Source organism: Thamnophis sirtalis, unplaced genomic scaffold (assembly GCF_051295495.1).
Source record: "Thamnophis sirtalis isolate CommonGarterSnake01/CBP01778 unplaced genomic scaffold, rThaSir2_p1.2 scaffold_3, whole genome shotgun sequence".
Lineage (NCBI taxonomy): Eukaryota > Metazoa > Chordata > Lepidosauria > Squamata > Natricidae > Thamnophis > Thamnophis sirtalis.
The window spans coordinates 160787634-160810953 of record NW_028261383.1 but is presented as its reverse complement, the minus strand read 5'-3'; the positions used below and the strand labels follow the sequence as shown (position 1 = coordinate 160810953).

The 23320-nt window shown below is 39.2% G+C and overlaps 1 protein-coding gene across 6 annotated transcripts in view; it reads right to left on the bottom strand.

Moving 5' to 3' along the window:
• Positions 1–23320, bottom strand: part of STAT6 (signal transducer and activator of transcription 6) — an 89248-nt gene that overhangs the window by 50272 nt on the left and 15656 nt on the right. The gene's annotated exons all lie outside the window — the stretch shown is intronic.

Genomic DNA, 23320 nt, shown 5'->3' with positions numbered 1-23320 from the left:
TACACTCTGGTTTGCCCCACCTTTGTCATCTCTTATTCTTTTAGTTTTGCTTCTTATTGTATGTTTAAAAATGAATTTACATGTGAGCTGCACAGAATCATTGAGAGTCAGGTGACAAATTTAACAAGTAAATAAATAGCAGATTATTGCCTCTGGCAATTGAAAAAATCACTGTCCCACTTTATACCCTCATGGGTTTAATTTGGAGCTTTTCTCTTCCCAGAGTTTTCAGTCCTAAATTGCTGTTGTTGGTTTACATTCTCAACATCTCTTTCCCAGAAAATTCCAGCTCCTACCATATGTAGAAATTTAGCACCCACCTCTCTCTTTGAAGAATGAAATATTTTGAGGAATATTAAAAAGGCAGAATATTATATTTCTCTAAATGAGAAATGGAGTAACATGTTTTTTTAGAAGCAGGAAGCAGACTCACTCTTAATACCTCCCCTCCCCCAGATATTTTATGCCCATTAAGAAAGACTGGACCAGCCTATCTAAAAAACAAAAGATCTTCAGCTCCAGGATGATGGGATTATTCCTCAGGACGTAGTAGGATTTAACAATTTAGAAAGTTGTTTTGCCAGAGTTTCTAAGATTCCATATTTTACCCTAAATCTTATCATTAAAGCATCTTATATAGAACCTTGCAAAGCATGATTCTTCCAATATAGTCTGGACACCAAGAGAGACTCTACTAATGTGTAAAGTGAAAGGAGTTTGGGCTAGAAGTTAAAGGTTTTTTGCAGTAGCTCCCACCAACGCTGCCCCTGGAAGCATCCTTAGTTTCAACCCTCCTTGTATTCCGAATGACTGAAAATAGTTTTTTCCTTAGTAAACTTTTGGCTCATACTATAATTGTGGGCCACGCTCTCATGTCGCTGGGAGCCTGGGACCATTGAGTTTTAATGAGGGGGGGGGGAACTGGGCATAAATTGCTTTTGTTTTTTGTCTTGTGCATGGGCCAGAGTCTTAATCATTGAATATCTTCTGTCAAATCTGTTTATCTTATTGTTAGGATTTATGTACCTAACCAAACAGCTAGGTTCAACATGAATGCCAAGAAAATTAGACTATGGCTTAGCATGTGGAACTGAATCACTGAATGTCAAGCGCTGAACTGCAGCCAATTTGTTATTTATCTTTGGGGCATTTTAGAGAAGGGAAATGCACTTTCTCCACCCACCGTGAGTTGGCAGAAAGCTATACTGCTGATTTCTACCGTATCTCTCATCGTTCCCATTTGCTGGCAGCCACCCTGTAAGGCAGAGGTTCTAAAACTAGGGGTTTGGATGCAACAACTGGAGGAACTTCACAATAAATAAATTAAAAAGCCTGATCAGGTTTGCAGGCAAAGCAGAAACAGTGCCCTGGGCTTTGTCTTCCATTTTGCCTACATGACCCTGCAAGAAATTATAGTCCCGTAATATTTGAGACCCCTGTTGATAGTCAGATTATGCTTTAATCATTCAAAATAAATGGTAGTTTTATTTCACACACAGCCCTATCTCCAGTGAAATCCTTAGTTTTATCCTTTTAGGAAGTTGAGTCCTGCAAAGTTTGAGAACTGTACTCAAAGGCAGTAGGTGGCAAAAATTTTGAGGCTGTCCTCGGATGATGTTAAAAGAAGGGGGAAATACAACTATGCTACTAATAGATTGTTTTATATGCTTCTGGGTTAGAATTAGAACACTCTTTATTAACCAAGTGTGATTGGACACACAAGAAATTTGTCTCCAGTGCATAAGCTCTCAGTGTACATACAAGCAACAAATTGGTAAATCATATATCATAAGATACAATTGTAAATCATAAGATACAACCAATAAAGTGATAGTCATAAGATACCAATCGGAGTAGCTAATAGGAAAGGGGAGAAGGATGATAGTAATACAGTCCTACTACACCATTAGGTATCCTTAGGCATAAGACAGTGCTGTGGGAATTACACTAAGAACTCGATATATTGAGCAAATTGAGGTACCTTGCTTGTAAGGGTGATGCTTTTATCTGACTGCTGACTCTCTGTATTACCATACATGTATTTTATCTATTTTTATCTATTTTTATCCCGGAATCAGATCGTGTATTTTATTTATTTATTTATTTTTATTGATTTGGTTGTAAGACTAATCAATTAATAAACTATCACCATTACTATACAATGTCATTATAGGTGAAAATGGCTAAAATAATGTCTCATTCTCAGGCTGGGAATGTGAAAGTCAGGACACACAGGAAAAAGGGTTGACCCAGACAGTGAGGAAATGCAGAGAAGGAAAAGCTCTGTGTATCTAATTGTTGTAAGGAAGCAGAGACATCAGGCAGAAGTACACAGGGAACTCAAGAGTTATCCAATGCTCTCAGTTGTATGTGCAAATTAGGTTTGTTGCATCCTCTTATTTTCATCTTAATCTCTTCTGCTTCAGCTCACCTCCACAATGCATCTCATGATCCATTAAATCCCACTGTGGTTTGAGTCTCCTTTAAAATGGAGTGACTTTTCAAATATGTTAAGTATCATATGTATGTGCAGCATACAGGTATGACTTGCAGCAGTTCATTTAGTGAGCGTTCAAAGTTACAACAGCTCTGAAAAAAGTGACTTACAACCACTTTTCACCCTTATGACTGTTGCAACATCTCCATGGCCACATGATCAAAATTTGACTGTCTGGCAACGGACTCATATTTACGACAGTTGATGTGTCCTGGGGTCATGTGATCCCCTCTTGCGACCTTCTGACAAGTTAAGTCAATGGGGAAGCCAGATTCACTTAATAACCGTTTTACTAACTTAACAACTGCAGTGATTCACTTAACAACTGTGGCAAGAAGGGAATAAGAATTCACTTAACAAAAGTTTCATTTGGCAACAGAACTTTCGTCGCTGAATTATGGTTGTAAGTCAAGGACTTACAAACTGTAAGTCACTTTCTTTTTTACACCTGGCATGGAGAAAGTGCTAGTGGCATTACTGGTTTCCAATGATGTCAGCAACCAGGGAGCCAGGATCCTAGAAAAAAGATCCAAAAAAGATTCCAAGTGTCTTTAAAATAAAACTTGTCCGTTTTGTTTCTATTGTGTATCTGTCTCTTAAATCTGAGTTCAGTTCAAACTAAAAAGCATTCAATCTGAAGCTCTAAAAATTCACGATAGAGCTCCTGAAATTTAACCATTCCTCTTCAACTATTCATAGAAAAAATGTAGTTCTTTCTCTATTTTTGTCTTTTCTAGTCTAGGGAACATGACATAATTGTTTGTACAAGTAGAAAATGATGCTGCCAAGTTGTAATACGAATATTTAACAAATCCGTAGTGACAAAATGAGATACAGATAGAATAGGAATAATGATTCTTATTCCAATGCTTTCTCTGATCCCATTGCCCAACCTTGCATTGTACCTTCTGAGGAAAAGGATTTTCATGTTGTCCTATAGCAAAGTCTGATAACCGCCGATAGCTCCCAACTAGCCATGCAGAACTCGGAGAATGGAGGTATTTAGTTAAATTTCTAGCAACTAAACATTACTGGTCACAAATAGCCTTCAATTGCTTGTATATGAAGCAGGGTAACTGCAGAAATAATTAAAAATTCATGGTAATGAAATTCTTATTATGGAACTACCCTAAGGTTTGTCAGATCCTGCAGTATTTCCCTATCTCTTCTCTCATTTTATTACAACAACAGTGAAAATAAATTAGGGAGGGGGGAAAAACAGAACAGCTGCCTAATGCCCTTTGACTAGTATGAAGCCATCTGCGTTGAATTTTGATAGAGGAAAGGCAAACAAGAAGTCGGAGTTTGCACTGAGGCACCAATAAAATTTTGCTCACTCTGTTTTGAATTGCTGGGCTGTAAAAAAAATTCAGAGTTTCCCCATGTGCTTTTGATTGCATCAGGGAAATAAGGAAGCAAGCAAGACTTGTTTCTCTCTTGCTTATTTCCCTTTTGCTACAACAGGGGAAAAAGATTGGGAAGAAAAGCAACAAAAGTTGCAGCACAGCAGCTTTCCCAAGTTTCCTCCGCTCTCTGTTCTCATTTGACCAACTTATTAAGCAAATCATCAGGTTGTACTGCCCCTTTTCCGCCTTGTTTACACTGACCTTGTCAACCTTGGTCTTCTGCAGACTATTTTTTTTAGCTCTAAGCCTGGCCTGACTTTCTGGATTTATCTGTGTGGTCTTCCTTGCCACAGTAAGTCGAAAATGAGGAAGACGTAAGTGCTGAAAATAGCATGCAACACCCAAAGAAAAAGCCACGTCAATAAACTGCGTTTTGTTTACTGTACAGCTCAGAGTCCACCAAAGCCTAGGCAACAACTAGCAATGATAACAATAACTTGTTAGGTTCATACGGTGACCAAATCAGAAAGACTTAAATTGGCATACACGTCGTAGGAAATACCAATATATTGAGGAAATATCATAAATTGTCTGAGTTTCTGGTTGATTTCAAAAGCCAATCTTTTAAAGCTTTTGAGAATATATGGGTTGGGGCCAGACATACCTTAGGTGGAATGGTATTCCAGAAAACCACAATGGTGACAGAGAAGATACACCTCCAGGATTCTACAAGATGGCACCATTTAGTCAATAGGACTGGGCAACATTTTCCTGCCTGATCTCATAGCATGGACAGAGACAGTAAGAGAAGACACTCTCCTAAAAACAGCCGCAAGCTATTGGGGCTATCACAAGATTCTTGTTTTTACTAGCGCATTTGATGGAATGTTGCTGGCAAAAATTCATTCCTGAGAGCAAGCCCAAAGACAATTTGCACACAGTGGTAAGAGACGGTTGGCTACGTTATCAGCTGCTGAAGTCCCACCTATTTCACTAAATCATAAACCACATTTTACAAAGTGCATGTCACACTGGGTGTTTTGACACCATTCCCTATTACCAAAATGCACATTTTCAGTTTAATAGTGTTCCCTGCAGTGTTATAAGAATCTTCACTTCCCAACCGAATTCCTACCCAACTCACAAGCCAGGACAAATCAGTTGCTTCTGTTACCTTTTTATTTTCAACCCAACAGAATGTTAGGGAAAAACAACCAAGAGAGATAAACAGATTCTGGTATATGTGTGTCTCTCCTTCCGCCCATCAACAGGATAATACTCCAAAAACATAAACAGAATGGGACCAAATTTGGTATGGAACAAGAAGCAAGCAAAAGAAAGACTATGTTGAAAATGGGATGGGTCCAATTGCGGACTGAGGAGAAAAAAATCCGGAGGGAAAAACATCCCCAATGCATTCCTGTGGGAGAGGCAGATAGGCAGGGGCTTGGAGTACTACTGACTGCTCAATTATTAAAATCCCCTCCCAGTAACAGGATGGAGATGTTATTAAGAAGATGGCAAACTTTCAAGAAGTTCATGCTACTTTGCTGCAGTCCTTTCTGTGCTTCCAAAATTCCAGAAGCCATGCTGTGCATAGTTTCCTAATTTGTACGCAACCTGTTTTCTGCTTCTCAAATGTGCAGATGACAAAAAATGGGAGCTTTGGCCAAAATCCGGGAAGACAAAACACAAATAAATCTCACCTGGGCAGGTTAGAAGCCTGGGCTGAGAGAAGCAAGGTGTCCTTCAAGAGGGAGCAACGTAAGGTATCACATTTAGAAAAGAAAAATCCAAGCCGCGCATATAAAATGTCATGTCTTGGAAGCACCATCTTGGAGAAGGAACTAGGTGCGGTCACTGACAGCAAGCCAAACATGAGCCAGTATTATGAGATAGTTGTTAGAAGAGCTAATGCAATTTTGGACTGGGGTTAGAAGCACTTTAAAACACATAAAGAGTTCTTATTCCCCTCTATTCTGCACTGGTGGTAGCTGGAGTACCATTTGTGATTCTGGGCATTGTTTACAAATGGAGAGTTGGAGCAGGCTCGGAAGGTAAAAACATTGGAGAAATGCCATGTCAGATAGACTGAAGGAACTGGAGATGTTCAGTCTTTGAGAAAATAAGACTGAAGGAAAATAGGATATCCGTTAGTCAGAAATTATTTTCCACTGGTACAGAAACTAGGACCAGAAATATCAGGTATAATGTATAGTTATCTACTAAGTTACTTAGATTTTGCTTAAAAATAAGGAACAACTTCCTGACAATAAGAACTGTACAATTCTAGAACAGTTTATCAATATGGGTTAAAAGTGGGTGGTTCTTAACAGGAGGGGGGATTACAAGCATAATTTGGGCATATTCTTGAATAATGGAACTATCTGTAATTGCTTGTATGAGACTTGAGCCTCCAGTTTGAGACTGGGCTGCCAATAGCTTGTCTAAAACAAAAGCAGGGTGCATTTAATTTAAATCAAGTCAATTTAAATCACTAGTAAAAAGGCTTGATTTATATCAACTTGATTTAAATAATAATTTTTAAAGAGAAACTATCATATCTGTCCCATAGCTGCTCCTCCTCTGACCTACTGTTGAGTCACTGACAGTCCTGTTCTCTTTAATGGGATGGCTGGTGATGAAACAAAAACACAACGAAGTGAGGGATGTGGCGGGCAGGTGAGTGGATGCCCGCTAACAGGTGCTGCTATGATGGATCTGAAATGATAGGTGCTCTTTAAATGTAAAGAATCATTACTCCTGTAGTGATTCTTTAATATTATTATTCATAAACAAAATGAAGTTTTCTATTTAGCTTGCAGAGCTTGGATTCATTGAATGAGTTTACCAAAAATGTAAATATTGCAGAATATACAGCCTCGTGCTACATAACTAAGCTCCATTGTATGCTGAATAAATTAAATATATTAATGTTTCTTAAACAGAAAACTATCTCTAAATAAATTTTTACTCCAGAAGCATTTTATTAAAATAAATTTGATAAAAATAAAAAACTCCAATTTAAATAAAAAAAATCTGATTTAAATTTTAAAAAATCATTCCTTTTTTTTTAACTATCGATTTTTATCCACCCTGAATAAAAGCCTGAGATTTGGGGTCCCTTATCTGTTTAAAGTCTTTCAACTGCACAACTCTCTAATTTTATGATCTTAAGCTCTAAAATAGGGTTTTTTGATAAGTTTTACATCTATTCAGTTTTACTAAACAAATACCCTAATCGTAAATGAAGAAATTAGACAGATCTTTCCTCAAATAACATGTTGGAACATTTTGTAAAAATAAGTGGAAGACTTGGGATGAAAGGGCATAAATAATACAAGGGTTTTTTAATTAATATGCCTTCAAGATCCTACTATGCTTTTTTTCTTCACTCACTATAAGAAAGACTGAATAAAACACCCTTTCTAAGATTTTAATAGTGTTACTTCAGCCACTGATATCATCTTATGCAAGTATAATCATTAAAAGTTGTGAAATACAGGGGTAATTAAGAAAATTACTCAAAATTACTCAATTGCAGTGCAAATTTGGGGAAGAACATGTAGAGAATCATTAAGTGTAGTTTAAAGCCATTGGAAAGGATTTGATAGGTGGATAAAAATGTCAAATCCAGCCTAAACATCTGGCTGATTATGCATCAAACAACAACAACAATAACAACAACAGCAGCAATAATAATAACATGCACTGACTGATTATTTAAAAGACAGTCAAGAACATCTATTAATCGAAGTAAAGAACAAAAAACTACTGAAGGCCCAACAGACAAAACAAGAATACAGAAAAGATGTGATAAAATCAAGAATGGAGAGTTGGCAGAACAAAGCACTGCATGGCCAATTTCTGGAAAAAATAAAAGATAAAGTGGACAGTGAACAAACTTGGTTATGGTTAACAACAGGTACATTAAAGAAAGAAACAGAGTCACTAATCCTGGCTGCGCAAGAACAAGCTATCCACACAAATGCCATTAAGGCCAAAATCGAAAAATCCTCTGATGATGCCAAATGCAGACTTTGCAAAGAAGCTGATGAAACTGTTGATCACATACTCAGCTGCTGTAAAAAAATCACGCAGACTGATTATAAATTGCGGCACAATTCAGTAGCACAAATGATCCATTGGAAATTGTGCAAAAATTATAATATTAAAGCAGCAACAAACTGGTGGGAACATCAGCCTGAAAAAGTCACCGAAAATCAGATGGTCAAGATCTTGTCCGATTTCCGTATACAAACGGACAAAATACTGGCGCATAATACACCAGACATCACACTGGTTGAGAAAAATAAGGTCACAATCATAGACATCGCAATACCAGGTGATAGCAGGGTCGCTGAGAAGGAACATGAAAAAATCGCAAAATACCAGGACTTAAAAATCGAAATTCAACGACTATGGCACAAACCAGCAGTGGTAATTCCAGTGGTAATTGGCACACTGGGTGCTATTCCAAAAGCACTGGAATTACATTTAAAACAGTTAAAAATTGACAAAATCACCATCAGTCAAATGCAAAAAGCCGCACTGCTTGGATCTGCACGCATATTACGAAAATACGTTACGACGCCCTAGGCCCCTGGGTGGGGCCCGACTAGTAATCAATGCTAAATCCGGTGGAACAACTGGCCGCTGTGATACAATTCTGTTGTTGTGATAATAATAATATCATCATCTACCAAGAGCAGAGGGTGGTCGAGGACTCCTACAAGTAAAACAGACTGTGGAAGAAGAAAAACACAGCTTGAATGATTACATCCAGAAAAGTGAAGAACCAATACAGTTTGTAAGGAAGTAAATAAAGGAGGCCTTTTAAAGACAACTAAGTCAAAAGCTGAATATAAAAAAGAAGTAATTGAGAAGCGAGCTGAAAATTGAAAAAAACAAGCTATGCATAGCCAATACTTGAAAAGTATTGAAGGCAAAGCTGACCAAAAGCTAACTTGGAATTGGTTAAGATCAGGAGCACTGAAAAAAGAAACGGAAGGCTTTAATTTAGCAGCTCAAGAACAAGCCTTAAGCCATAAACTGCATGAAGGCCAAAATTCAACATGTTACCACCAACAGCAAATGTCGCCTCTGTAATGAGAATGATGAGACAGTTGACTACTTGATCAGTGGGTGCAGCAAAATTTCACAAACTGACTACCTACAACGCCATGACCGCATTGCTAAGATCATTCACTGGAAATTGTGCCAAAAGTTTGGATTTGAGTACAGCAAAAACCACTGGACCATTAGGTTCAGAAGGTTTTAGAGAATGAGAAAGTCAAGATCTTGTGGGACTTCAGAATCCAGACTGACAGGCACTTGGCCCACAACACACCTGACATAACAATAATTGAAAAGAAAAAAGTATGGTTCATTGACATTGCAGTAACTGGAGATGCACAAATTGAAGATTAACAGCAAGAAAAAAATCACAAAGTACTTGCAAATTGAAGTTGAGCGATTGTGGAAAAAGAAATTGTGTGTTGTCCCAATTGTAATTATAGCCCTTGGAGCAATACCCAAAGGGCTACCTCGCTATTTGGAAATTTTAAATTTATCAGACTTGAACATTCTGATTCTACAAAAAATCACCCTACTTGGAATAATTATATATTCCAACGTTACCTTAATAGTTCCTAGGTCCTTGGTTAGGACTCCAGCTGTTGAACTACCAACCAGCCCCAAAGGCTGTGAATCTCACCAAAGATTAACCACGCAATAACAACAACAACAACAAAAACAACAACAACAGCGAGACACTATCTTGGTGTGGTTGTGATGTTTGTGCATTCTGAGAAAGATGAGAGCCATACCAACTATATTTATTTGTTCATGTCAAAAGCGTGACAATTAAAATAAGGCATAGTATACAACATAAAATTTGAGATAAAAATTCAAATCAAAATATATTCAATTTAAACAGATCTTTCCCAGAAACTAGTAACCGTAATTGTGTTCTGCCATGGTGTCATAACATGATCCACAAGTGTATACTGATCAGGACATAAAGGACATGGAAGGAGCCTCCCGGAAGAATGTGTGTTGGAAAAACTTTCGGGCACTCCCTAGGCAACAGCTTATAGCTGCCTAATCCTTTCAATTCAGAAGCATCCAAAACCTAGTGAGGTGTTCATTCCCACCTGTGACCATTCAACTATATTGAATATATTTTATAAGAGGAACCAGATGAAGAGTATCTCTCACATAAAAAATATGGTGAAACATAATTTACAGAAAGCTGTACTAGATAAGTTGTTACTTGGGTTGAGTAGAATCGTACTAGGTGTTGGAGTTCTTGAACATCTGATGAGAAATGGGCTACAGGACTCAGGACGGTGGCTTGAACATCTGGGACCAGCAACTGCTGAACTATTTTAGAAGGAATGTTTTTGATGAGTTGCAAAATATACAAAGATTGGAAACAAAGAAATAACGATCTGCCATTACAAATCAAGTCCAACAAGAGGATGTCTGAAAAGAATGCACCAATCAGAATAACCAGTTCTAGAAATGATAGAAAAGAAGACTGCAGATCAACCCTGACTTATAATACAAAATAAAAGGTTTCACCGGAGCAGAATTGAAAGTACTGGAAATAAAAGTAACAAATTACACCTGAAGCCATGAAATTCAACACATACAAAGCTCGAATTATGCATTATCAGGCAGAATCTCCAATTTCATTCCAATCAGAAACATTTCTACCAATCCATCAATGGAGAGACTGCGGTGAACCAGTCAACAAAAGAAAAACTGCAATGCACAACTATGGGGTAACCAAATGCAGCTTGCATTAAAAAAATATAAGAGTAAAAAAAGAAATTGAAATGAAAGAACTTGTAATTTCCTTTTAACGACCTCAATCCCTTGCGGGATGGAGTCTGGGCAACTGAATGGAACTGAGTGTTTACTGGCCAGACACCCTTCATGCCACCAATGTGGCGTTATATTCAGCTGATATATTCTCATCGTGCCCAGAGAGAGAAATATCTGCCTCTACCTAGGATCAAACTCACAGCCTCCCGAGCCACTCAAAATGAAAGAACTTGTAATACCAGCAGAAATGATGGAGAAAAGGTCAGGGAAGATCAAGAATTGGTTAGCATCAGGTGAAGATAAATGACCTAAGTTTTGGTTGAAATATCTGACTGGTCTAAACCCATTTATCATCAATACATTTAACAAAATATTGCATAGAAGTAAAACTGAAGATTGGCTACATGTTCCAAGGGCTTTGTCACCAGGCTATATTGTTAAAAGGCCAGATATTGTGCTTTTATATGTACTTAGACGTTTTAATGTTTTAACTGTTTTTTATTGTTTTAATGGTTTTTACGGTTTTTATTATTTTTAAAAGTTTTTTAAATTTTAATTGTAATATATGTTTTGAATTGGACAAATATCAATGGTATAATGGAGGACACAGTTGCCAATCAATGGTAATACTGGGAGAGGTTAATATCAAAACAGGAATCATTGATGAAGACTCACAACTACCTCTAATGTTTGTCATTGCACTGATATCTCTGTCAACAATATTGAGCAAATCAGACCATAGCTATCCAACATCCAAAATTCCACCACACTATTCTACCTCCTTTATATGAATGCTCTGGAGCTATACGGAAAAACACCATCTGAAGTAGAACTGCTTCAGGTGGTGCAGTGGTTAGGGTGCGGTACTGCAGGCCACTTCAGCTGACTGCAGTTCTGCAGTTCTGCGGTTCAAATCTCACCGGCTCAGGGTTGACTCAGCCTTCCATTCTTCCGAGGTGGGTAAAATGAGGACCCAGATTGTTGTTGGGGGCAATATGCCGACTCTGTAAACCGCTTAGAGAGGGCTGAAAGCCCTATGAAGCGGTATATAAGTCTAACTGCTAACTGCTATTGCTTCGGCATTGTGTATACAGCCAAGAAAGTGCAATGGAATTTGAATGGGACAAATATGTTACTCTTACAATCAACACGGGGAAAGTAGTGAAAAACTGAAGGGAAGAAGATGCCCTGTGGAAATAACATCAAGAATCTGATGAAGACAATCACTACAAATACCTTGTCATCCTTCAAGCTAACACTATCAAGCATGTTGAAGAAGGTTAGAAGTGAATACATCATGAAAGTGATGTATTCACTTAAAACCCAAACTCAGTGGAGGAAATACAATCAATACAGTTAACACATAGAATTGAATCAAATTGAATCGATTCAAATAGAATAGAATAACAGAGTTGGAAAGGATAAAGTCTGCAAATACAAGTAGAAGACCGATTGGGGCAAAACAAAGATAGTACCAATAGTAATAAAGCCACTTGGATGCAAACTCAAAGCATCTGGAGCACCACCTGAACATCTTCAGCACTGGCAAAATCACCATCAATCAATTGCAAAAGGCAGCTTTACTTAGAACAACTTTACTTCAAACAACAACTGCCTATCCCATGTCCTTGGCAGGGTCTCAGATGGATAAAATGCCAAATTCAGCCTAAGCACCTGGCTGATGTGCAACAACTATTACCACCATAATAATATAGGAAACTGTGTATATTCCCCCCTAATTTCTGGCTTAGAAGCTCTCTTTATCAGCTGGTTACATTTAGTCTGCTATCTCTTAATGTGGCTTTGCCTTAACATGCTCTGTAAGATGAAGTTTAAACTTGTGGTTCAACAAACATAGTTTACGAGTCAGCGCAATCAATGTCTGAACCTATCTGGTGCCAGTGGGTTTAATAACCCTGATTAAAGTAATCATAACCTAGCAAACTATGGACTGTGAAGCGAATCTGTAGATTAATGACAGCTAAATTGTCATTAACTTAATCACAAAATCTTGGAACAAGATTAGGACCTCCACTAAATCAAAAGCACATTCAGGGAAAAAAAACAGCTTTTTGTTCCTATCTGATGGAGCAAATCTTAACCCCAAGTTTACTGTATACGTGTCTTTCAACATGTTTCCCACTGAGCTATTTTGTTGGATTTAAGAAGAATTTTTCTTCAGACTATCCAATCACAGAATCTGTCCTTCCCATCTATTTTAGGAACCTTTCTCCAAATATTTACTCCAAAAGGATTCATGCCGTTAACTCTCCTCCTCCTAATTTCAAGAAGTGGGATCTAGTTCAACACAAAATTGCTATAACATTTGTCCATCAAGAAGAAAGCTGAAGCGAAAACTCTGTCTCCCAATGAGAAACAGCAAACCAAGAAGTCTTTCCCACTTCGCCTCTTCCAGTTGTTGAAGAGAGAACTGTATTCTACTACCTCTGGAGGATGCCTAGTTGAAGAAGATTGAGCTGGAATACTTGATACAAACCATTTTACTCAGAACCCGTGTAATCCCCATAAATATCAATGAGGCTTTCTCCTAAGAAGTGAGAGTGTAACTTAGGTTAATGAATTAAAAGGCAAGTGCAATTGAGGCTTCCATATCTATAAACCACATTATTTTGATGCTGATTACATAAAAAAATACAGATGCTATTAACTGAGCCTGTCTTTCATTAGGATGGGTGGTATATCTTTAATTAGGATAGTGACTCTAGAATTTTGTAGACTTTAATACCCATCAGCCTCAGCTATCCAGATAGTCTCTGATAGTATATAATTCAATTACTTCAATAGATACTTGAACATCTATTGCAGGGGTGTCAAACTCACATCTTCATGTTGTCATCATGTGATGTATCACAACTTTCCCCCCTTCACTATACTGGGGGTGGGCATGGCCAGCAGGTGAGGCATCCAGCCCCTGGCCTGTGAGTTTGATACCCCTGATTTATTGCTTTGAGTAATTGGTGAGTAAAAAGTCTTGAAGTTAGGTATAATTACGTATGAATAGCTGGTTCTCACATATGTTTTGTTAGATTTTGGTTTAGCATATTTTGGGAATTTAGGCATCATGTTTTTTGGCTTGGTACAATGCATGAACCCAGCTACTGTGGTTTTTTTCAACAAGCCAATATTAAAACAAATCATTGTCGAACACCCAGATTGTGAAGAATGTTTTAATATTGTTCCAAATTACAGAGAGCAGTAAGTTGATTGAAGAGATACTAACAATGCAAAATTTCACTCTGGAAACATATCTAGAGTGTATTTATCTATCCATTTGTTTATTGAATTTGTACAGCCACCCATCTCAAACATAATGCAATCATGCCTAGTAGACTCCTCTGTGACTCCACTTCTGCTCTACTTATATACCTGTAAATTAATAATATCACAAACGTCACCACTAATTTCTTATGCTTGCTTTCCTTCCAGAAGAAGTGAAATCCAACAGAAATCCAATTTAGGAACTTACCGGTGATTTTCTTTCACAGAAGAAAGGCGAAACAGCTCCAAAGAGCTAATTTGTGCTTCTTCATAAACCAGACAGCTGCTACTAAAAAGGATAAAAGGACATGCTATTTCAAGAAATGCTATTGAATATCATGTGGCCTGTATCGGAAGATTTTGAACTCATTGCCCTGCTGAAATCACTTGAAAGACTCAGGCCCAACTTTGAGCAAAGTGACCACATGATATTACACAATTTCCTGAAAATTCATGGAAAGTATCTCAACTTCCAGAAAGGCAAGACAACAATGAATGTCCTCTACCCACTCTTTCCATCCAAGAATTTTAAAAAAGGTAACTAGTTCCATGAGGTGATGCCAAGCCACAATTACCTGAGCTTACCTTATACTGTATGAAGTCATCAGCATTTACGCAATATCTTTGATTTTGCCATTGTTCCGAGTTGTTCACACACATAACATTCCCATCTGCCTTTTTAACTTGAAACTTTATTTGTTAGTGTTTCAGGCATCTGGAAGCATGTTAGAACAGCAAGAGAGATTATTTAGAAAAGGAGTGGTACCAGAGGTGGGCTTCAAAAATTTCAGCAATGGGTTCTCTGCCCGGTTGCTGGGTGGGCGTGGCGATGATGGGCGTGGCCTAGTCAGCCTCCTGCACCATTGCGGGGGGGAGCACTTTCACCTTCCCCAGGATCCAGAGGCTTTCCTCAAGTCTCTAGGAGGGCAAAAATTGCTTCTCCCACACTCTGGAGGCCCTCTGAAGGCTGGAAATGGGTCCCTTTCTAGCCTTTCAGAACTTCCAGGAGCCTCATTTTCACCCTCCCTGAGCCTCCGTGCAGGCCTACACTTACCTGGCATCCAAAATGGGCCATGTGGAGAATCCTGGGAGAGGAGGGATGGGCGAAGCAGGGCCACCCAGGGGTGAGATTTGGAGGTTCTCCAAACCAGCCATAACATTAGCTATAGGTTCTCCTGAACCTGGGAGAACCTGTAGCAGCCCACCCATGAGTGGTACCCTATTTTTAATATTTATTCATTATCACTTAATAAGTAAATTATTTATTTTCTTATTGTGTTGTCCAGTAAAACTGATAAGGATGGATCTAATATAGTGGGGAGAGGGGGAAGAAAATGTGTGTCTTCAAGTCAGTGTTGACTCCTGATGACTGCCCAGACTAGTTCCTTAAACTTCAGAGAAACTTCAGAACCTGAGACGGAGTGACTGGTGGAGGGTCATCCAAATGGCTTAGTGCCTAAGGTGGGACTAGAAGTCCTGGTCTCTAGTCTGGGGCCAAATTGGCCACTACACCAAAATGGCTCTCCAAACATAACAAAACATAAAATGCACAAATTATATAATAAAATTCAATATACATGTTTAAGTATCCACTTAAAACCAAGACCAAATTTAACAACAGAAAACTATACTCACTACCCTTCCAAAGATTAAACCAAAATATTAATGCATTTGGAGTAATAACAGGTCATTATGGGAATGGCTCTGAAAAAAACTATTTAAGAAATTAAAGTCACCAAGCAACTGGCTAACACTATTAAAATAACCTTCTCTTTTTTCAGTTCCTCTGTGGAAACCAAGCAAAGCTGCTAAGCCTTACACGAGAGACAGGCTGGTGGTCAGATAGGAACAGCTACACCAACATTTGTTTGGAACCAAACATTTTGGCAGCTAAAATATTGTTAGATATTTTTCTAGCCCTTAGGAAATCATTCTTTTGCATAATTAATACATAACACCAGAGTCTTATCCCCAATCTCAATATTTACTTATATACTTCTAGTTAGCCCAATAATATTTTTTCTGATCCCACTAAAGCAGGGCCCCCAATTCCCAGTCATGGACTGGCACCGGTCCATGACATGGCAGAAACCAGGCTGCGGAAACAAGCAAAGCCCCATCTGCAGGATGCAGGTAGCACACGAAACCACATCCCCTCTGGACGGTGGAAAAACCTCTCTCCATGGAACCGGCCCCTGGTGCCCAAAAGGTTGGGGGCCCCTGCACTATAGCACAGGGGGAAATAAAAACACCATAGTCAAGACTGAGTTGGCTTTTCTCTTAATGTTGTTATCCTGCTATCACCTCTTTGCATCAAATAGTGCAATGTGTATTCCATGCAAATCTTCCTGACTCAATTTGGTTACAGCTTCAAAATATGGGAAGCTGCAGTGCAAATGTATTTATTTATTTATCTGGCTTTTCCTACAATGTAAAAGCAGTCTTGAATAAAAGTTTAGGATTGGAGGAAGTCCTGTAGCCCATTTACAAGTGGAAAAGTGGGTGAAAAAACTCAACTTCTATGAGTTAATACATATTGGATTTTGGGCAGCAAAGCAGAAGTTGTTTCCCATTGTCTTCTTTTAATATTTTTAAATTCCCCATCTAGTTTATAGTCCTGGGTTTCCTGGTAGTTTTCTGTCCAATGCTATCAATGTTTGACTTCCCACTGGCTTTCTTCAACATCACACAATGCTGGTAGGATTTGCACCCATCACAAGTTCATACACTGAGTCAACCCAAACAAACCAGAACTTGGCTTAGCACAATAGATGATCCTTGACATGAATTACGAATCAGATATTTTGTATGACTTAAGCGATGGACCCTGGAGCACTGATTTACTTCTCAAAATACTTATGAACTGTCTTGGTCATCTGTTTTATGCTGATTGAGGAACGCGGTGGCTCAGAGGCCAAGATTCTGAGCTTGTCAATGAGAAAGTTTGGTGGTTCAAATCCCTAGTGCCGTGTAACAAATTGAGCTCCCATTACTTGTCCCAGCTTCTGCCAACCTACTAGTTCAAAAGCAAGTAAAAAATGCAAGTAGAAAAATAGGGACCACCTTTGGTGAGTAGGTTCTGTGACCCTTCGGCGTTTAGTCCTGCCAGCCACATGGCCACAGAGATGCCTTCGGACAGTGCTAGCTCTTCGGCTTTTAAACTGAGATGAGCACTGCCCCCTAGAGTCGGGTACGATTAGCACATATGTGCGAGGGGAACCTTTACCTTTATCTTTTATGCTGATTAGCAAATGTGTGACTATTGTTTTTAATTATTAATAAGCCAAATAAAAAGATGTTAGTCCATAATAATAAACTGAGCTAATTAATGAAGTTCATTAGTTAGTTGTTATTATGATCTAAGACTAACTAACAAAGTAAATATTTAGAATAATTCAGTCCAGAATGGTTTGGTGTTGTATGATGTATGGATATGTGTATTTTAACAAGCTGAGTAGCTGTAGAGGCAACCCAGTTTGAGAATGATTTCAACTTTTGACCTACTTTGCATGCTTTATTGGATATAACATCCTGACATCTGAAATGGGCAGGATTCATCTGTTTCCCTTCCTTTTTGGTAACACTGACATCTCTGAGCCAGATCTTGTTTATATCCAAGCACCTAATTTCTATAATTTGACATAATTCACATAATTTGAGCTTTGTTTAAAAAAAAAAAGTAGATTCCTATGCCTCACACACTTCTACAAAATAATGTCTACTCAGATTATCCCAAGAATCAAGGCAACAATCAAGTTTATCACTGGGCTAAAGGTTTCCAAGTGTACTGACACTCTTCTTTAACACTGTAATAGAAGGGTCATGTTTTGCTGAATCATATCAAAGTCCATCTTTTAATACAACAGAGCTTTGTATGAATTTTTCAGCTACCATCAAAAGCTATATAGTTCAAACAAGACAGTAACAGCTAACTGATTGACAGTTCACTGTTGATTTCCTGCTATTTTCTCTCCCATCAAGAGTTGGGAAAATATTTAAGAGTGTGTACAAACCCAGAGCAGAATGACCATTGGCTTACCTGAAGGGTCCTTTTCTGTGCACTGCAGGAGAATCCAAGTGACAGGTTAAATCAGTTTGATTGCCCTGGGACTGAGGAATCTTTTTCCTTGGCCACGCCTCCTGGTGTTACTTGGCGCCAGAATTTTGAGATGGTCTGGAAGCGTGATGAATCAGTAAAAGAAAGCCTAAGTTGACAGCCGAATGGAAGGGCCCCGTACTGATAGCGTTGGCCCGCATAGAAAAACCGCAGAACCTTCGGTGTTGTGGCCGAATGGGAATGTGTAGATAAGCCTCCTTCAAGTCGATGGACGTGAGGAGGTCCCCCTGGCGAATCCCCGCTAGGATAATCTGCAGGGATTGCATCTTGAACCTCCTGTATGCAATGTGATGGTTGAGGTTGTTGAGATCCAAGATGGCTCTCCACCCCCCTGAGTTCTTGGGCACCAGGAAGAGAATGGAATAAAATCCCTCCCTTCCTGGTTGGGTGGAACTTGTTCCACAGCATTGATCTCCAGGAGATGGTGAATTTCCTGGGTCATGAGTTCCCTCTTCAGTGGGCAAGAGGGGGTTGGACAGCGGATGAACTTCCAAGGGGGTTGGGAGAGAAACTCCAAGGACAGCCCCTCCCTGACCATCTGAAGGATCCAGGCGTCCTCTGTGATCAGTGCCCATTGGGGAGCGAACAGCCAGAGTCAGCCCCCAATGGGAGGGGAGCATTGATGGTCACTTGGACTTGCGGAAGGGCCTGTTAGAGGCCCCTCTGTGGTTGGACCTGCAGTAGTTGAACTGCTGCCTACCCCTGTCCCGAAAGGACTGCCTGTCATGGGACCTATCTCCCGACTGACCAGTTGGTCTGTTTGAGGGAGCAAAAGAGGATCGTGCGGACTCACTGGAACGAAAGGACTGCCTCTTGAAATAGGGAGAGGGTTTAGAATCCTGTTTCTTGTTCAGGGTGGGCAGAACTTTACGTTTATCTTTGGATTCAATCAAGAAGGGGTCTAAGACCTCCCCAAATAATTTGGACCCCTTAAACGGGGCAGGCGCCAATTTCCATTTATTCTTCTGGTCCGCCTGGCAGTGACGGAGCCAGAGGAGGTGGCGGGAGGTCACGTTGGATGCTAATGCCCTAGAGGCAAATTTGGCCGCGTTAAGGGAGGCATCAGTCGAATACTGGGACGCTGCAATAATTTTAGTTATGTCCTGGCGAAGATGAGTGTCTCCTGCCAGTAGTTTAGCTTGAAGCTCATGCAGCCGGCTATGCCCTCCAAAGGGCGAGAAAAATGCAAAAACAACAAATTCCAACTAAAAGGGGAACGCCGGCAGCAAATGCGGCAGCTCTCCACTGCCATCCAAAGGCGGCACAGCAAGCGGAGCACCCACCACCACCACGCCTACCTCCGAGTCTCTAGGAGAATTCAAACGACGTGAAGCAAAAAGGGGAGACAATTAAACTGTTAGCTATGGGAAAGAACAAATTAAGAAAAAAGAAAGGGAAAAAAACTAGGAGAGTCCAAGCCTAGATAACTTACACTGGAGCTCACAAATATAAGTCCTGAACGGGCAGACTGAGAAAAAATTCTGGTGCCAAGTAACACCAGGAGGCATGGCCAAGAAAAAGATTCCTCAGTCCCAGAGCAACCAGACTGATTTAACCCGTCACTTGGACTCTCCAAGCGGTGCACAGGAAAAAAGATACACATTATTATGAAATAAGTGAACAGTTCGTATTTCGCAAAGAAACGGGCAAAATAAAAACCTGGAAATTTCTTGTAAAACATAAAATGTCTAGCAACCATAGCCTGTTTCTGATGTCCCTATAGCCCACAGGTTGTTTGCTAGAGGGTACAAGCATAATTTTTTCGCTTAATTTTGCCAACAGCAAATACATTTTAAGACCTTAAATGCTAAAGGGAAGTGAGAAAAGTCTGATTCATAATAGTGTTGAGAAGGACTCAGTTTATATATAGGATTTGTTACCATGAGAAAATGGTTACCAGACTAAGAAGCTTTAAAAGAAGAACCCACAAAGATTTTTGGGGCCACTATAGAGCAACACAAGCAAAAATCAATTACTACTGCTTTGTTTTTCACCTGGATCCACTGAAATACAAAAGGTGATCTATTTTTGATAGGAGGAAAAGTATGGTAGTCCTGGATCAGTGGTGGGATTCTAATTTTTTTACTCCCGGTTCTGTCGGCATGGCTTGGTGGGCGTAACATGGCTTGGTGGGCATAATTTGGTGGGCATGGCAGGGGAAGGATACTGCAAAATCTCCATTCCCTCCTGATCAGCTGGGACTTCGGAGGCAGAGAATAGATGGGGGCCAGGACATTCAGAGGTGGCATTTACTGGTTCTCCAAACTACTCAAAATTTCCGCTACCGGTTCTCTAGAATTCAGAATATGCTGAATACCACCTCTGTCCTGGATCATGCAAACATTCAGAGGAGAAGAGACCTTGAATTTTGAAAATTTGGAACTCATCTGCAATTGGATTCCATTCAGAAGCCAACTTTCTCCTCCCTTATTCTTCTAACAGGATGCATATCTCTGCAGAGCAGCTTATTTCATCACCCCACTTATGTTAGCAAAATATTTGCTGAGAAATGCTCATATTGCAGAGGCATAGTTGAGAATAAATATTGGGCAATCCTTGTTTCTTTGGGGTGGGAGGATAAGTGATTAAGTAACTCAAGTTACAATAAGTTTGTAGGAAGTTTTTGTAGAGTTTGTTACTTGAGTTTTACTGAATTTGTCCGTATGCAGCGTGTTCGTCCTTTAATTGAGTCCTTCAACCATGGTGTCAACAGCAAAGTATGGGCAGAAGTGGGTCAGCAGGACACGCAAAGAGATCCCATTTTGAACTGGGTGAAGTGACACCTATTCATACGGTTATCTAAGGAGAGAGGGAATTATAACATGTATACGCTCATGTCATCATACAAATGCCATAAGTAATGTTCTTACATGAGACATTGTGACCAATGTATGTAATTGTGGCATTCAGAAAATAATATCACTTTGACATTATTGTTTCACTCACTGCTATGTACAGTATATTGCCAACCATCTGACAATGAAATCTTAGTGGGGTCTTGGAATGTGTGTGCGCTGAAATTTTATTTTTACTATAGCTTATTAAAAAGGTGGCAACAATTGAGTTCACAAACTGAATAAAGCCATAAGTCATGGCTTGGAAATCACAATGAGTGTTATACCTCAACCATTACAAATAAAATAAGTTGAGCGGAAGACAGAAATCAAGATATTTTTCTTTAAAATGATTGACTAACCAGAGGTGATATTCAGTCAGTTCTGACAGGTTCTCAAGAACCAGTAGTGGGAATTTTGAGTGTGGGAATTTTGCAGTATCCTTTCCCTGCCACACCCACAAAGCCACACCCACAGAACCGGTAGTAAAAAAAATTGAATCCCAGCACTGTGACTAACATGATAATGACTGCATAACTCTGGTTACAACATGCCAAACCAAGTAGTAAGAAGAACCGAGAAGGAGAAATTTTCTGACTGAACAATTAATCTATGGAATAGCTTGCCTCCTAGAGTTGTGGGTGCTTGATTATTGGAGTTTTTCAAAAATAGGCTGGACAACCATTTCGCCAGGATGGTATAAGGTCCCCTGCCTTGAGCAGGGAGTTAGACTAGAAGACCTCTGAGGTCCTAAGATTCTATGTCCTCTTCATATAAAGAGCATATTGTATTCTAGCATCCTGAAATTAACTTTTTGAGGACATTATAATATAGATTAAGTTTTATAAATATCTGCAACTATATCCACAGAAAGTTGTCATGGCTTCCTGGCACATATCACAAAAAAGATCCATTTTTATTCTACTGTCATTCTTTGATTGGAAGTGAAAGAGCCAAAAGATCCAGAACTGGTCCAAGACATTTTGTTCTTTACCATTGTACAGAGCTGCCATGTATAGTATTTCAGCAATAGCTAGAAGCTTATTGCAAGGAAGCTTATTCTCTATTAAAGCATAGCCCTAGCATCTGTTATCTTTGAGTTCAACAGGAAACAAAGTCTACATGCACAGGTAACTTTCCCACCCAGTATGCACCAAACACCGGAAGAATTGCTCCACTGTACTACCAGTCTAATATGCATGGTAGCTATGCTTTTTCCTGGACTTGTATTTGTAAAAGAAAATATTGATTGTGGGCGGCACATATGCAGGATTCCTCATGAACATGATCCTACTCCTCCTTGTCAATACTGAATGCAGTAGAAGGATTCTTCTATAACAACCCATTTTCATCTCTTCAAAATAATTGTCATGAAACCACAGGACGCTAAAATTAAACATGCACAGATACATACAGAACAACTATTTTTGATCTAGGGACACCAAACGAAGTTTTCTTTTCTCTCCCCTTCCTTCTCCTTTTTGTAGTCTTACTGAATATCATGGCTCTACCAATGATCTCTATGCTTTTCACGTCCCAATTAATTGAATAAGCCAACATGTCTTAGATCTCTATTCTTATTTCTTGCATGTGTTTCGTTTTTAGAGCTGAAGGAAGTGGTGGATCTGTGACAAACCAACCCTCTATTTACAAATCACAAAAAAAGTTCTGATCTTATGTTTCCTTTGGCAATAAATTAATGTCGGAGAAAAGAATCAACAATGCAGATTGCCATCTGCACATAGTTGATTTTTGTCTGGCATAGAAGTTAATTAAGTATCCAATTAGCACTTTGAAAGAGGCTTCCAAGGAGTACTGAGCTGAGGCCTAGACCAGGAAATAGTACATGTAAAAGGAAACTGGATGACATTATTGATCACAACGAAATATTAGCCATCAGTATATGGGAGCTATTAAAAGAGCAAATATTATTAGGGATACACTAACAGGAGTTAGAATCCATAACATGGGAAGCAATTGTCCTAAGATACTCTGTTCAGCATCAGCATTCAAGAAGGACATTAACATACTAAAGCAAATTCAGAAAAATGCTATCAAAGGTGGGAGACGAGGACAGGCACTATGGAAACAAAGCCTAGTGAGGAAAGATTAAAGGATCTGGTGTGTTTAACTTGTAGGAAAGACAACCAAGGCAAGATACAATAGCAGTTTTCAAATATCAGGACTGCCACTCAGAGCAGGTAATGAACTCATTCTCAATTGTCTCGGGTGACATGACCAGAATTACAAAGGAAGAGGTTCAGATTAGACATTAAGAAACACTATACATATCAAGGGCACGGAATTCCCTAAGACTTGGTGAATTCCCCTTTGCTAAAGAACTTCAGATAGAGGCTGTCTGGTGACCTAGAGATGCTCCAGCATATTTGGCACTGAATAGTTTATCTCATGCATT